Genomic DNA, 10,594 nt, shown 5'->3' with positions numbered 1-10,594 from the left:
CCTTGCTCCATTTTCCACAAGTGTGCACCACAGCAGCTTTGCCTGAACATGTCTTTATCTTCGGGCGTGCATTCTTTACAGTAGTACAGTTCGATGTGGTTAATTTTCGACTATATTGGCGCGAATTACGCACGTACCGCTGATTTCACATATTCTGCGACTAATTGTCGCTTCTTGCGGACGCCACCTAAGCCGCCTAGCTCCATTTCCACAAAATCGGCTGCAGGATGCCTTTGCCTCAACACGCCTCAATCTACGGCGGTGCATGCTTTACGCGAGTATAGTTCGATGCTGTTAATTTTCCACAATTTGGACGCTAACAACGCCCGTACCGCGGGTTTTACATACTACGCTACTAATACTCGCTTGTGGACGCCGCCGGAGCTTTCTTGCTCCATTTCCCAAAAGTGTGCTGCACGATGGCTTTGCCACAACCTGTTTAAATCTACGGCGGTAGAATCATTTACAGGAGCAGAGTCCGCTATGGTTAGTTTCCGACGAGCGTTCGTTATGCCCGTACCGTTGGTCATGCATATTCTGCGACTGCTTCTCGCTTCTTGTGGACGTCGCCGAAGTCGCCTCGCTAAATTTCACAAAAGCGAACTCGCTCCATTTTCAAAAAGCTTGCTGGACGACGTCTTTGCCTCAACATGTCTATATTTACGGCGGTGCATCCTTTACAGGAGTATAGTTCAATTAGTTCAATGTGGTGTGCGAGGGATGTCCATCAGGACAAGAATGCTTCACCACCAAACCGGCAGCTTTGAAATACTGCTGTGACCTCGCCCGTGCAAATAACCATACTCCGACCACCGGCACCCCCCCCCCCCCCGCCCCCTTCAGCAACCGAAAACGACACGGGGGGGGGGGGGGGGTACAATAGCGCGCCGCGCACCTGCGGCCTCCACGCTTCGATGCCGATCAGGTTAGGAGAACGGGAGTTAAACGAACTGCCAAATTCCTAGAAGTGTTGCCAGAGATCTCGCCGGTTTACAACACTCAACATTTCTGTGCTGTCAAATAGACCTTGACCTTTGAGAGGGGAAAAGGTACACTCTCAGTTCAACTGTGTTTTTGTGACCTATTACCCCATCAAAGTTCCCGGATTGATGTGATCCTGACCACCACTGGCAGCCTTCAGAATTTTCCAGAAGTGCTGACCCTTGCCGTGGAGACCCGTTTTATGCATCTTGGGACTTCGCCTGCTTCGACGAAAGAGGAAAGCGACGCGTTTGACGTCAGCACCGGTCTTGCCTCGTTCCTGCCGACGATGGGATGCCCAACGGGATCTAAGGCAAAGCCGGCTCACTGTTAGGGAGAGGGTCGCCACCAGCCGCCTCGTCGATCGAGTGCGCTCTTCGGCTCCGCTACTTGTATACTAGAGTCTGTTCGCAGAGTTCCTTAAATCTTGTAAATAGGTGTATAAAGGTTTTCTTCAGTCCTTGAACTTGTCCTGATGACTGCCCCCGCACGACACCAACTCGAAATCACATTGGCCACAAAACTCCAGTCCTAACTGTGGGTAAATTTCGACTATATTGGCGCTAGTTACACCCATACCAAAGATTTAAATTCTCTGCCACTACTCGCTTCTTGTAGACGCCACCAAAACGTCATTCTCCATTTACCACAAGTGTGCTGCAGGATGGCTTTGCCTCAACAAGTCGAAATCTGCGGTGGTTCATCCCTTACAGGAGTATAGTGCGATTGGATAGTTTTCGACTACATTGGCGCTAATTACTCCCACACCACTGATTTTACATACTCTGTGACTACTACTCGCTTCTCGTGGACGCCGCCGAAGTTGCCTTGTTCCATTTCACAAAAGCGAACTCGCTCCTTTTCCCTAAACTGTGCTGCACGGTGGCTTTGCCTCAACATCTCTATCTATGGCAGTGCATGTTTTACAGGAGAATAATTCGATGCAGGTAATATTCGACTATATCGACGCTAATTACGCCAGTATCACTGATATATATACTCTGCGATTACTATACCTTCTTGTGGACGCCACCGAAGCCGCCGTGCTCTATTTCACAAAAGTGGGCTTCATGATGGCTTTGCCTCAACATGTCTAAATTTACGGCAGTGCATCCTTTACAGGGGTATCTTCTGATGTTAATTTTCAGCAATATTCGCTCAATACGCAAATATAGTTAGCACTAATTACGCCAATAACGCTGATTTTACAGAGTCTGTGACTAATTCTCGCTTCTTGTGCACACCACCGAAGCCTCCTTGCTCCCTTTCCCAAAAGCGAACTCGCTCGACTTCCGTAATGTGTGCTGCCCGGCGGCTGTGCCTCAACATTTCTCTATCTACGGCGGTGCACCCTTTACAGGAGTATAGTTCGACGTGGTTAATTTTTGACTATATTGGCGCTAATTACGCCGGTACCGCCGCCGATTTCACATACTCTGCGATTACTTTTCGCTTCTTGTGGACGACACCGAAGCCGCCTTGCTTCATTTGCCAAAAGTGTGCTGCACGCCGGCTTTGCCTCAACATGTCTATATCTGCGGCGGTGCATCCTGTACAGTAGTACATTTCGATGTGGTTAATTTTTGACTATGTTATCACTAGTTACTGCAATACTGCTGATTTTACATACTGTGCGACTACTACTCGCTTCTTGTGGACGCCTCCGAAGACGCCTTGCTCCATTTCCCAACAGTGTACTCCATGGAGGCTTTGCCTCAACATATCTATATCTACGGGTATGCACCCTTTGTAGAACCACTGTTCGATGTAGTTAATTTTCGACTACATTCACGCTAAATACGCCTGTACCACTGATTTTATCTACCCTGGGACTCGCTTTGTGCCTTATTGAGACCTGCATTTAGATGCGTATGGCGAGTCGCTTCGACACTCTGGAAAAGAGGCTGTTTCTTTCTGGAACAGGTTACAAGGTACCCATATAAGCCAAATCCCTGTGAAGTCATCTAAAAATGACTTGCACTCAAAGCTCACAAAGCGGTTACGAGTGTGTTGAAGCGTTAGCTGTTGTGAGGGCTGGGCGTTTTCAGTCCCCCTTTCAGGCTAGCCGAATCACTTAGGGGACTGAAAGACCTGCTTTTTTTATGGAATTTCCGTGTAAATGCCTATTTATAGCTCCGTTTGATGCTCGTTTGTTCGCCGGCTTTCTAAGCATACACAATCTCTGGGCGCGTAGCAACGAGCCGACCAGCGCACCACCCGAAGCGCTTGAACATCATCTTGTTATCGCGACACGGCGGCAAAGGCTCATGCCGCTACCGACTCACAATGGGAAAAGACGAGGTATAATCAACGCGTCAATTCTTTTACGGTACCGCGTGTGGAATCGATGGGTTTCTACACCCGTGCCACGTGGAGGTGGGACCAGCGAACCGAGGTTGGCATAAGTTAAACGAAGTCTTTAATTGCTGGACGCACTTTCAGAACCCTTCTTGACCTTTGTCATTCACCTCTCTGGCTGCTGACGGCGCCAACGACGTGAGACTGAGCAACGAACGAGGAGAAGTTAAACAAAAGCCGTCTGAAACGTCAGGTAATACGAACAAACCAGGGCTAACAAATAAAAAGTCGCAGTCTCGCCCGAAAGGGGAAGCAATGATTGCGATAGCAAATTATTAGATAGCTATAAGAAGTAATGATATTGTTTTTACCGGCCGTGTAAACTTGTTAACATTCACTTACTAACTTAACAATAATATCATGTGTAAGCACAGATGAACGAACACGTAGAAAGAAACACACACAGAGAGACAGCTTTTTGTCTGTTTTCTGCAACGTCCTTGTCTGTTTTCTTCAACGCATTTTATCTGGTATTCAAACCCGCTAACCCGCTAACGTGTTTTTATTGTATTAACAAGCACGGTTTAACGAGCGCCCAGTTAAAGCATGAAGACATCACACTCCATGAGAGCGGAAACCCGCTACTACTACTACTACTACTGCTACTACTACTACTATAGTAGCATCACGTAATACCACCATTTTACCCACTGTTTTCTACTACAAATGAGCAGCTGAGAGCCACGTAGAGCTAGACACTCGGCGGCCCCAGTACGCGCATTCCCATATGACGACGGAAGCGTCCATATCTGTTGTTGAGCAGATGCGGAAGAAAGCCCCAGCATCTCCCACCTGAGGATCTTCATGCCACTCTCCTGGTGTCGCTGCTGTTCCTGCGCCCCAAGGTACAGCGAGCGAGCGATCAAGTCTGCCGCAGTTTCGTCTGTTCGCTCTCTGCTTACAATAGTGCGGATATTTGAACGCAAGTTAACCGCCCTATTCTAGCACTTTCATCCACTTGTCGCTCCACCTCGACTCAACGAACTATGGTGGGTGCATGAATATTTGCAGGAATGGAAGGGTGAACGGACGTTCTGATCACAGAGCAAACAAATAAATTAGGAGAGAGCATTACGTCACGTAACCAACTTCGGCAAGCGAACACTCCGAAAGGTCATTCCCTTCGATTTTTTTCCTCGCAGTATTGGCTCAACACGCAGCCTTTTAGACACAGCATATTGCGGGGATTATACGGCCGCCATTCCTGCTATAGCCGTTCACGCTATCGAACCCATTCATGATTTCGCGTTGATAATTGCACGTCGGTGCAACAATTCAAAACAACATTTTCTTGAAATCTACAAGGACTATTTCTTAACAACATTATCATACATAACTTGAACGAGCTCCTGTTTATCTAGAGTTTTCCGTTTTTTCAGATTATGCACCACGTTTCCTTTACCAATGGTTTTGCTTCAGCTGCCTCTTGATCATGCATCATCTTATTCACATCGACGTCACGGTATGGTTCTCCAACTTGAGTTACACGGCCGTAGAACGACGCGACGGCTTGCGGGCCCGTCGCGCAGTCTTACGTAAACTTGCGCTACTTTCAATTCGCTGGGAATATCTCAGCCACTTTAGCACTGCCCTTTCGCTAGCCACTGCCACCGAGGGACTAAGTTTTAACCCCTCCACGTTGATTATGCGTTTTGACAGCGCAGTCACCTCGCTTCGGCGGAACGAAGCCACATTCGAAACCTGCCGCCGGTGGTACACCCGGTTTGCAGGCTGAAGATAACCGCACCTGTGAGTCAAAACGTACAGCGTGTGCTTGTTAGCGTCGATCTTTTTTCTTGCTATACGGAAAGAGTGCGTAACCATCAACAAGTTTTGAACACGCCAACCTCTGTCAGCCATTGCTAAAATATTAAGTTCTCTTCAGCGACCTGGTTTAGCTTGAGAGCAGCTTGTTGATTCAGTAGACGAGTATTCTCGAAAGTTATTGCGTGTTAAAGCTATTGTGAATAACGACGCACAAACCGCGCCATTGTGTTAAAAGGGGCAAGCACATATCTAACGTTTCACATGCATGTTCAAAGCACATACATCTGTGCAAAATGCATATCAACTGTGAAGTTAGTAACAGTCGCACTAGAAAAGCAACGTAAGGGACGTTTTCTTTTCTCTGGTGGTTGTAAGCTTTAAGTATCTATTTTATCAACACACCTATTGTTTGACGACATTTAGAGTAACGTCAGCTTTGCATCGTTTTAATGATCGTTTGAGTGGTTTGGTGAAACAATGAAGTTTATTCAAGGCTATACTTTTTTTTCTCCACAGCCTTCTTGTCTCTACTTGTCTCTACCGTGAAAAGCTGTTATCCATACTCCCTGTTGATACATCTCAACACAATAGGCAAAGCACCTGCTGCGTGCCATGACATTCCAGAGGAGCTACCTGAAGTCGCACATTCCTTACGAGGTATGTTTCTGTGTATGCAATTAAACACCAGTTTAAACATTCGCTATGTTAATTTTGACACAATTCTGTCTTTGCACCTCATGCTTCTACATATGTGATGGTTTCGTCATTTCTAGCGTTCCAGAACTTTAACACAACGACAAGATGACTGGTCTCGAACGTACACTCTACCAGCTCTTCGAAACTGCTTGATGGCTACTGGTATATAAAAAAAGGTCGTCCTGAACCTCATCCTTACCATGTTGTGTACCCGGGGACGGTTTTTAAGTCATCTCATGGAGGGATATTGGTGACGATTCAAGAACATCAGTTGTATAAAGTCAGGTCCGCCTAAAATTATGTTTGCATCCTGCGAGAGGAATCTTGCAAATTCAGAGGGGAGAGAAAAACTGTTTGCGCCTTAATCGCTGCATTTATTAACGGAACCTTGATGTAACCAGGACACCACCTGGAGAATACAGGCAAGGGGTTAGCATTACCCGAAATTTACTGAGTATCCGGGCAGTGAAGGGGTGTGCGAGTCCTTCGAACACTAAGCTGCGCCATAAGAGATGATTTTTAAAGCAATCGCCGGGAACATTATTTGTTGCTTTAACTGGTACCTGCACTTAGGACGTAGGCATTAACAAATAATACGAGCCAGGTCGAATTAGTCTTTGCGTGCGTGCGTGCAACACGATTTTTTATTATTTGCATCTTTGAAGGAACAAATTGTAAATGTGGCGAACGCTACCTGCAGAAAGTGTCAAGCATGCTTAAAACACACGTTGTTTCACTAGCAGTGTAAATCAGATTACGTTCATTGGATGCATTGGTGTTTTTTGGTATAGAGCAGAAAAGACATAATTTATGTGTTTGAGGGCCACTGTTCCTGCTACTGCTGACAGAGCGAATATTTCGCCATTGTGTTGGCTGCCGCTATTAGGCTGAACAGGCGGTGCAGGCAGAATCAGTACTGCTCTGCAAGAAAGGATATGAAATTCAAGAGGTAGTGAAAACAGATATATCGCTCTTGCCAAGCCGTATATTGTGCAATTATTCGTATTTGAAGCTGCAGCTTGCTAAAGTGTCTACGTAAAATTACCAGTGAGAGCACGCTTTACAATTTCTAGATAACAACATAATGACAACAAACTCATGTGTGAAGCGCATGACCTTTATTGCTTCCACATTGGCAGAGCTTGATAGCATGCCTGAGTTGTTCGTTTTGTGTGTACAAGGTGTGTTCAAAAAGAAACCAAATTTTTTCTATGAGAGCTTTATTGCTTATTGTACAACATCTTAGGCACTGTCCAAATCAAAGTGGCCATACACTGTTCTGGCAATACACTGTACCCATCGTTTCTTCCACTTTTGGAAAGCCTCCTGGAACGCACTTTCCGGGCTGGCGCGCAGGTCTCTTGTCGCATTGTCTTGAAACTTCTCTATGGTTTGGATACGACGTCCTTTCAACATGGTCATACGTTTGGGAAGCAGGAAAGAGTCTGCTCGGGCTAGGGCCCGTGAATACGGTGGATGGGGCACAACAGGAGTTTGATGTTTTGCTAGATAGCTGCGGACAACGAGTGACAAGTGAGCTGGCGCATTGTCATGATACAACATCCAAATCTGTTTTTCCCACCCCTCAGGCTTCTTGCTGTGTACGGCAGCCCTCAAATGTGCTAGAGTTCCCTGGTAGACTTCGTTGTTTACCCTTTCACCAGGGGATACAAATTCCTGATGCTCGGTGCCTTTGCAGTCAAAAATTGCAACCAACACCACCTTGATCTTTGGGACTCATGAGTGAGTGAGAAAACTTTATTTCGAATCAGAACGATTCGCGTCCGGCGAGTTAGTGGGCTGGGACACCTGCCGAGGTTAAGTCCAAGAGTTCTTGCCTCTCGACGGCTTCCTTGGGCCGCTGGACTGCCCAGAGTTGGTCTTCCAGGTTCGAGCTGAGCAGCGCGGCCTGCCATTGCGCGCGGAGGCTGTCGATGGAGGTTTCGCTCTCATTGTCTTGTTTTAGCCTCCGGCATTGCCATAGCATGTGTTATAGCGTGGCTCTGGTGCCCCACACTTTGCATCTATTTGTTGTGTCTAAGTCTGGATAAATAGCATACATTAGTATCGGGCTCTTATATGATTTCGTTTGTAGTCACTGTACAGCTTGCGATCTACTGAGTTGTGGATGGGGTGGTGGATAAGTACATCTCTGCAACTTGCGATGGTCGGTGATGTTGTTAAAACTGGTCATTCTGTCTTCCCATTCCCACACGTCAGAGGACCCTGTCGAGGGGTCTACGTTCGTCGCAGCTCGGAAAGTGAGTGCTCGAGCAACGTTGTGTGCCGCTGCGTTAAGGTTGTCTTTTCCCGTTAAGTCGGTGGTGTGCGCTGGTATCCATAGGATTTGGACGCATGTGTCTTCCCTTGTTGTTTTGCCTTTTCTTAGCGTGTTTAGCGCCTCCGCTGAGAACCGGCCGTACGCGAAATTGCGTACTGCCGTCTGGGAATCGCCGATTACGTAGTATGCGTTGGTTTGTGCTATGGCTTCCGCTATAGCCGATTCCTCCGCCGTTTCGATGCGTGTCGTGTTTGTAGTCAAACTTGTGCAGCATTGTCAGTTGTGGTTAAGTACTGCTGCGACAAAGACTCATGCATGCTTCTTTTTGTAGGTACGAAGAGACTCTTTGCCCACCCATTGCGACGACTGCACCTTCCTTTCGATATGAGAGCCACCCGCCATGGTTGCTCAGTGGCTGTGGTGTTGGGCTGCTGAGCATGAGGTAGCGGGATCGAATCCCGGCCACGGCGGCCGCATTAAGATGGTGGCTAAATGCGAGAACGCCCGTATACATAAAATTAGGTGCACGTTAAAGAACTTCAGGTGGTCGAAATTTCAAGAGTCCTCCACTACGGCGTGCCTCATAATCAGAAAGTGGTTGTGACATGTAAAACCCCATAATTTGTTTTTAAATATGACAGCCATAAAACCACGTCTAATCGCCTGTTATGACATTCTTAAGAAAGTTTTCAGCCCGAATGAGAAGAATCCCTCAAAAGTCCGGACATCAAACTCCAGCTCAAGGCCGTCCAGAGGGCCCAAGAACGGGCGGAGCGTCACCACGTTCCCGTCCCGACCTGGGCGTCGCCTACGGTTTCTGCCCGAGGAGCTCCCCTCCCCGCATGGGATTTCCAACGGCTTAAAACTCCTCATGATCTCAATGAAGTTCTTGACTGCCTGACTGTAATTGGCAGTGGGAAGCAGTTCCTGGTTGATTTCCAGACGGGTCTCTTTCTGATCGTTAGTCAACAAACGCGCCGCGAATTTTGCAGTGACACAACTGATCTCTAGTTCTCTTTCTTCTCGTTGACCTCAAGTTTGTCACTCAAAACATTATTACGTGATCCTACGGTGATTCCCACTTCGTCAGCAACTTCTCGAACAGTTAAACGACAATTTCCACGATCTACAAATCGCAGCACGAACTCTCTCGACATGGTCATCTGTTGTTGTGGAAGGACGTCCAGGCTTGGGATCATCACCGATCGACATTATGCCGTGTTAAAAACGCCTAAAGTACTCATACTACTGCGTGCGACTTCTACAATCCTCCTCGTATGCTTGGCTAAGCAAACGAAATGTCTCTGTCAAAGCCGTGCCAAGTTTGTAGCAATATTTCGCACACACACACACGGTGTTATTCAAGCTGTTTCATTGTCACTTGTGCACTAATCCGACGAACAGCTTGTGTACGAGCTCACATCTGCGGCTGTAGCTCACCAACTAAAGGTCAAAGCAAAACGCGATAAACGTCAGTTTGTTGTCTAAACCTGCCGCTACGTGCACTCAGTAGTCGAAGCGAGCTGGCTCTGCCGGTTGGCGCGCTATTCGAAGAGTTCGGTTTCTTTTTGAACGCACCTCGTATATGTTTATTCAAAAGTGCATAATTCGTATTGACACGTTCACCTATTGCTAAAGATAATACACAAACTGCGATTATGGCTGAGTGCTTCTTTACAAATACTTCTGTGCGTGCGCAACAAGGCATATTTAGATTGCATGCCTAAAACTCATTCGTTTACATGAATTCCAAATGATGAGACTGCCAGCACTGTGCTTGTTTCTGCGATTTTTTTAGCATTTTTGTTGTGTTCACACTTTGCGGAATTACAACCACCGATCACACTGCCTTCACAACATTAATTGTCTTATAGCAGCGAACCATGTATGCGGTGTTTGTGCTACTTGTGCCACGAAATCCTAGAGCTGCGTCAATGTACCAAACTGAGCTATGATGAAGAACAAAACAAGCGCAAACAATTATTCGCAAACTTAAAGCCTAACCACTTTAAGCATGAGATCGCAGTTGAACAATAAAATTAGACCATATCCTTTTGACACAACGTCTGAAACGATCATTTTCGTGCGATCCTGTCTCTTTGTGACGCTGTCAGACTGAAACAAATGAATTATAAGGATATAGCACAAAGTGTGGGAAGCAGCACTGTGCGCTACGGCGTTGTTTTAGGCAGGATTAACTCAGCATAGCAGAACGAACTACACTGTTCTTACCGCGGCAACTATAACTACCAGCTATGCGTGCCAATCCCAATTCCAACCCGCGCGGTGCACACACCTAACTAGAGCAGCACGACCTGGCAAACATTCGCAAAGCTCATAGGAGAGTGCAACGATAGGATGAAACGCCCGTTGCCTAAAGCTCCGCTGCTAGAATCAAACGAGGTGATACAACCTTCTTACTTTATGTTCTCGCAGGACCGGTAAAATCAGGTAAGCTTCTTTGACAAGACTGCGGTCACGAAAAATTTTCAGATGGTCGACTATTACATT

This window comes from Dermacentor andersoni, chromosome 3 (assembly GCF_023375885.2).
Source record: "Dermacentor andersoni chromosome 3, qqDerAnde1_hic_scaffold, whole genome shotgun sequence".
NCBI lineage: Eukaryota > Metazoa > Arthropoda > Arachnida > Ixodida > Ixodidae > Dermacentor > Dermacentor andersoni.
This window is presented reverse-complemented; position numbering follows the sequence as displayed.